The sequence below is a fragment of the Anneissia japonica genome, unplaced genomic scaffold (assembly GCF_011630105.1).
Source record: "Anneissia japonica isolate Jap-2015-1 unplaced genomic scaffold, ASM1163010v1 scaffold1785_len1016330_cov206, whole genome shotgun sequence".
In the NCBI taxonomy this organism is placed as follows: Eukaryota; Metazoa; Echinodermata; class Crinoidea; order Comatulida; family Comatulidae; genus Anneissia; species Anneissia japonica.
Window position 1 is genome coordinate 902,652 of NW_022694363.1, and position 7,369 is coordinate 910,020.

Sequence of the window (7,369 nt, forward strand, 5' to 3'; positions counted from 1 at the left end):
TAACTCAAAAATTAGAGGTGAGAAATTAGGTTGAACGGTTTATAGAAGGTTATAAGTATAGCTTATTGCAAAAAAATTACAAAATATTTGTTTTCAATATTTCGTCCCGTCATTTTTGGGTTCAATTACGAAAATATGAGCGATATTAGTGTGTATTCAGTGGGATTTGAGCTGGCTTATGAGGAGTGGTTTCTTTACAACATCATAACTTTCTCCTACACTAATCCGATTGCTTAGGTTGATGCAGCAACAGAAAGCAAATTTCTTGTGATCAGTTATATATAAAATTAATCTGATTGTATGAATCTTTTTTCGTCATTTTTTCATTCTTTTAAAGGCTTTAAAAAGAAATACTGCCCAGGCCCACAGCCAACCCAGGGAATTGGCGCGTTACATTTTCTGAACTGAAAATATTTTACCTGCTGTATCAAAGACTTCATTAAATGAATATGCTATAGTGGACATATTTTTATATCTACAGTGTTATGCATAGATTTGGAATGTATTTTTTATAGTAGGCCTATTAAGTACTGTATTTAATGTAGAATTTGTATACTGGTATACCCTTTTCGAATATGTCCAAACACTGCGCCGTGCAGCGCGCTCAATCTGTTCAATACTTTTGCCTTTCTTATTAAAAATGTTTTGTGGTAAAAACAGCCCAAACAAAATTGATATGAGGTGGGGGACGTGTTAACCCCCCCCCCCCCCCCCCCCCCAACCCCCCCCCCCCCCCCCACCGCATGATCTGCACCCATGGTAAAGTTAAATGTTTCACTAATGGTATAGGCCTACGTCAATTGAACGCCCCGTGATGTAAAAATGTTCCATCTTAAATCTACACCCATACTGGAGCCCTACTTGTTAGATAAATTTATTTCTTAAAGGGAAGCCTTAAAATTAAAGCTAGATCTATACTTGCGCTTACTAGCTAACCTTAAGAAGTCTATCTGAGAGGAATAAAATGACATGCTGCTATTATGCAATGGCTGTATTTCATATCAGGTAGTCCAACACTCAAGTTGAAATTAAACCTAGGCAGTGATATCAACCTTCAAAACACATGCATTGATCAAAAGAAACAGAATTCGACCATAAAAGCCAGGGGCGGATCCAGAAATGTCCAAAAGGGTGGGGGGGGGGCGAAAGTTGGGCCGATTGAGACAACACTGTCGTAGGGGGTCCGGGGCATGCCCCCGCGAAATTTTTGTGTTCTAGACGCCCGAACATAACATTTGAGGCATTCTGGGCTATCATTTTTTTCTTTTACTCTCTTTTTTTCTTCTTTTTTTTCTTTTTTTTTAACCTCCCAAAAGGGGGCTGTGTTTAATTATAAACCAATTTAATTATCTATACTACCGTATGTAAAGTAATTATTTATTTGAATTTGATTATATTTTCCTTTTTCTTTCTAGAATTTGTTTATATTTTTTAATGATAATGTACTGTGGAAATGTTTCCATTTATATAGGCCTACAGGGGAAGAAATGGTTCGCTATATTTCTTGTGACTTCCCCTGATTGACACCTAGTTGCAGGCACCTCTCTCTGTCCGGTAGTTTTCTTCTTTTTTTTTTGTACAATTTTATTGCCAATTACAATATGTAAGTGTGTAGGCCTAGGATTTTTTTTTAAATTAATTTAGTTAATCGTTTTAATTCGTTGTTTATAATTTATGTGTTAACGTGAATGCACCTTTGTGTGTGGCCTACTGTGGCACCGAATGTAATTTTCTAATAACGTCTTCGATACTGTAGAGTGAAATGATCCACACAGAGATAAATAAACGGACAGCGAAGTAAAATTATCCAACAAGGTACAGGCAGACTGTTTATTGTGCCAACTGCCCCCGGTGGTTGTATATAGACACTTAAATAGTCTTCAGTTATGGTTGTATTTATTTATTTATTCGAACATACACCTTCGGAATGGTGGCACCAAAAAAATTGTTGCGTTCACCAAAGCAAATCAAACAGAATACAAATACAATACAGAAAGGGTTACCAGAGTTAAAATAAATAAACATCTGTATTAGTACGTACAGAAGGCTTATGTGATCCCACTAGGCTTTTTATCTGTCTTTAAGTCTCAATGTAAGGGCCCCCTCTAAAACTGACAGGCGCCGCCCACATTATTATTTTCCTATACAGTTAAGGCCGAAATTATAGAGGGCGCTATTTAATGTAATTTACATGAACTGATAAAAATGTATATGCATGTTTGACATTCTTCTCGCGAGTCGCGAAAGCGGTGTTCACTGCTTGTAGAATATAAAAGCCGCACGACGTAAAACAAAAAATAAATTTATTGAAACAATTCAAAAGGGAATGGGGGATGGGGGTTCGGTTGTCCCCCGGGAAAATGTTGATTCCTAGATGGCGGGAAATGAGGTTTCCCGACTTCCGAGGTGTCTTTTAATGACTTTCATGTTCTTCATAATTCAAGGTTTTCCCCCTTGAAAATGGTCAGGTAAATTTTTCTCATTCTTACAGTAAATAGGCCTATTATGTGTGTACCGGTAGGCCTATACATACGTTGCATATGTAATCTTTTTTCCAAGAATCGATGAACTCCAAAAATAAAAGAGAGTCGGAGCGTCCTCCACCGAGAAATTTTTGATTCCTAGATGAAGGGGAAAAAATCAGCTCACGAGTCCTGGAAAGGTAGGTCTAGAATGCTTTTTTCTCTTTTTTTTTGCCAAAAGGAGGGGGTCAGGACCCCTGATCCCACCCCCAGATTCGCCAATGTAACTCGGCCGTAGACTGGGTAAACACTCTCTTCCTCCCCCCACCCCCTCCACCACCTTCTCCTTCTTCCTTCTTTCTTTTCTTGCATTTCTTTCCGCTCATACAAAATTCTTCATAGGCATTAGGCCTACTGGTACTGGTACTGGGTATTTATTTTGCGCCTTTCCCTTGCGGTTATGAAGCCTACCGGTATATATTTTCTGCCAAAAAGGTGGGGGGGGGGGAGCGGCGCGGCCGCCCCTCGGTTTATATATCTATACAGATATTAAATACTATATACGGGTTTTATTATACATAGAAAAGGAATAAATCGTTTATAGTAGAAATCGTGCACTTTAATTTGAGTCCTTATAAAAATGTTAATGCCAAGGTAGCCTTTTTTTGTTTTCACAATAAATTGAACCTGATAACCCATAAAATCGATAGATTGGTTAATGAGATAAGAAATGTGAAAACAAAATGATTTTTAACTACCCGTCTTCTGTCTGGAAATGCCCAGGCAACAGACAGACAATTCATGACATTTCGCCTGTTGGTAATTGTTGTTTGCACTCGCTTTTGAAAAGTGTGGTTTTTAACTATAGAAGATTGGTGAAAAGTTGGGGGTGGGGACAATTGATATGGTGTTCCCCCAACTTTGAAATGTGGTGGGGGTGGGAGGAAATGTCCCTCTCCCAACCGATCGACGCACATGGTTGAAGAAACTAATTCCATCATGGTTGGAGAGATGAAGACTGACGGATGTTAAGTGGAAGCTGATTCCAAATCACGTGCCTGAGTCAACAACTTCAGAGCTGATCAAAAATTGTGAAGCTCCTTAGTGGATGATGATTATTATTTTTTCCAATTTTAACAACACTGCTTTTTGATTGTTGTTTTTAATTTATTTTTTGCTCCAAAGTCTTTTACTGTGTATATTTCGCAATTGTTATCATTTACTTCATTTGTAATTCGACACGTTTCGAAGTTTTGCTTGGTGGCCACAAGTGGTGGCCACAATTTGAATATTTTTTTTTTAATATTTGACTTATATTGTCATGTTGTAATTTTGATATCTATTGTAATAAACGTTCAATTTGACCTTACCGGTCACGAAATAAAGAATAAAGAAAGATATAATTTTTAATTTTTATATTTTTCCCCCTTTTTAATTTTGATAAATGTAGAAAGGGGGGGGGGGGATGCCCTTGAATTCGCCACTACCTAGAATTAACAATCAGACTTCAAAAATGTTAATAAGTTTTTGTTTCAGGTAGACATGTTGATATATTATGTCATGGTGTCATGCTTCGATAAATCCATATTTATTTTAAGTTTTATTTATTTGAACGTTGATACTCGTCAATGTGACAATGTGTTGAACCAGATAGTTAACAATCTAATCTAAATAATCTAAGTTTGATTGTTATATCACATATGCAAACTTTCATGCTTGATTACAATTTGTTGTTGTTTCCAAACAAAGAACATGTTGACACGTGACCAAGGAAATTCATGATTTCACTCGTGTGCGACTTACAGGGGCACGTGCCATACCGGAAATGTCATTTCTGTCGACTGATGCTAAACGGCTATGCATTCACTATGACAACCAAGTTCCTTATTGATATATTGAGACTTGCCGTCAAAAATAGGCTCTGCGGTATTTCTTCTTTTTTTTTTCTTTGAAAAACTTTTCTTTGAATTTATTTTACAGTAGTTATCTTTGCAGCGATGTTATCTAGCATCTTTATATTAATTAATTAAGTAAGGTGCCCAAATCAGTTAAGTCGCCTCCTCCACTTTCTTGGTCTGTCCCTGTCATGTTCATGTAGTTTTATGCTGCTGATCTTGTGATGCATGGTGATACCAATTGACTTAAACATTTTGTTTGTTTTATTTCTAAGGTTTCTCCCTCTAATCAGCGAGTATTGCTCTAGTAAAGACCACTTTTGGAACCGTGGTTGTCATGGTCTTTAGCAACTTGTTCTCTAGAATAATAAAGATAAAAGACAATTGTTGTGGGACCACTGAGAAAAGTCGTCTTTAATCGGAGGGGTCGTTAATTAGAGTGTCCAAAGTTCGCTGTTGTTTTGAAAGTACTTCTAGATTTTAAATCTAATTAATTAATTAATTAGGATATAGATTTTGTTAATGTCAATTAATGCTATTATTAAATATAATTCTAAATGAATATAATCATTTCATTATTTATTTATTTACATTTATTTACCCAGGGTAGCCCAAACAATTAAAACACTGATTTCAATTGGGGCCCTGCATTTAAAGCAGATGGTCGTAACCGGTTATATTTTCTTATTTAGTGCCTCGTACAATTTGTATTCAAATATGTTTAGAGAAGTCGCAGTTCTCAAATTTTTCATTCATTCATCTTTTATTTCGGAATTTCATGTCCATACAAAAGAATAAAAGTTAAACCTATAAAACACAAAATAGAAAAATATAAACACGAAAAGAACGAAATGTAGAAGATCTGACCTGCTACCACGTGATAATAATGAAAATACATGAGACTGATTCAAGAAATACACTAAGCTCAGGAATCCATCTTAATGTACGGCAATGCTCCACTGATGATAGGCCCTACACTTAGAATTTGAAAGCGTACGGTATTATGCTTAATGGTTAAAATGATGGAATTAGAGCTATTTTTCACACGATTATTTAAAAAATGTATTAATATAGGATGATATAATAATAATAATGATAATAATAGTAATAATAATAATTAATAATGATGATGATAATATTAATAATAATAATAATAATATAATAATAATAATATTATTAATAATAATAATTAGGCCTAATAATAATAGACTTACATAGTGCATATAATTAAAGATATTGCTTGCCCTTATTCGTCTAATTTTTGAATAAGGTTTACCATCGTGATCCCCTCATACAAATAAAAATAATATAGCTTTATAAAAAGTACAAATGAGTGACAAAAACATGTAATTTGCAATTTAATCATTTAGAATATCAGGAACCTTTGAAATTACTTAATATGATGTCAGTTGTTAATATAATTAAGATTATTAGATTATAATGATTATAAATCATTATAATGGTAAATTAAATATAAATATCTTAAACTATGTAGTTTAACAAAAGACACTTAGATCATCTTTAACTTATCAACACATTCTCCAGAACTAATACCTATAAATTTAATTTCTTTAATTCTTTTCCTCGTATTTGGTGGGAATTAGGAACTGATATTCGTGGTGAGCTTCTTGTTTCCAATCATTTTTAAATAAAGTCAAACCATGTTTGAAGTGAAACAATTCTAACCATAAACCAATCCCCTATTGTAAATAAGTGCTTTTAAAATATTTTTGCTTATCTTAAAATAAATGAAAAGTCACATAATTATTTTTAGTAATTTCAAATTTATAATGACTGTACCTTTTATTAAATTGTAAGTTTTGTCAATGATTATAACAGTTTTGAAAATAATGTTATGCTGTTAATATTTTTTTTTCATATTAATATATAGCTACTATTATTCATTTTACTCTCAATATGAAGCAATTCAGCGTATGCTACCATGTCAAATGTTGATGTTCTTTTTGAATAAATAAACCAGAATATTCTACATCAGTTAAAAATCTCCCTTTTTTCAAGTACGTTATATTATAGTTTGCTTCGTCTTTCAGGTAGCTACCAATGTGTTATCTGCATCTACTGACTTTTTAACTCGACTGGTATTAAGTTTTATTACAGAAAATAACAAATTTTATATTCAGTACTTTCTCGACTGTCTTAACAATTTTGGATACTGTAGGGTGGGTCTTAATGTCTGTATAATTAGCCCTAACCTAGAATTTATGATGTGCTTGACTAGACCCGCCCCTATTGACTGGCACTCCTGGATTGATTGATTGATTGATTGATTGATTGATTGATTGGTGACATAGCCTATCAGGTGCGATGGGTGCGTACGGAAGGTTCACTAGACAATCGAAATTGTACTGAACCTAAAATGTTTTATATTCTTTAATCAAGTTTTAAAAATCTTAAATGTTTACATTTAACCGGTAGGCCTAATATGCTGCAATTGATTATAAACCACCGAAACCTTGTACTAGATGCGATCCAACCGTATCTGTTGACTCTTGACTCTACTAGCACCTGTGGCCCTTTTTAGGTTACCCCGTGCCCCAGTTGGTCATAATTTGAACACACCCCCGTTTCCCGTCCCATTGGCAGTCCTGGATACGGACCTGCATTATAAAGACGCTTTGTTCCCTGTGTTGGACTTATTCAAATGTTGTTGGGTGTTATAATAACATCAAGGATGACATCCAAAAGTTAAATGCTTTGTTCCATGTGACGGACAACTTTGACAAAGTCAGTGAATGATCATGTGTTACGTAGGCCTATGTTTATTACTTCTGCCTTTGTTCCAGTAAACTTCAATTTATGCGTCCGGTTGACGCGACTGTTTATCTGTAACAAGGTTGCAGTTGACTAAAAATAGACACCGAATCACGACCTTCAGGTCTGCAGACGTCACGATAGTTATAAAGTTATCATATACACGACAGGCTTTACAAAGCTACCTGTCTGTCTTTCCATATATATATATATATATATATATATATATATATATATATA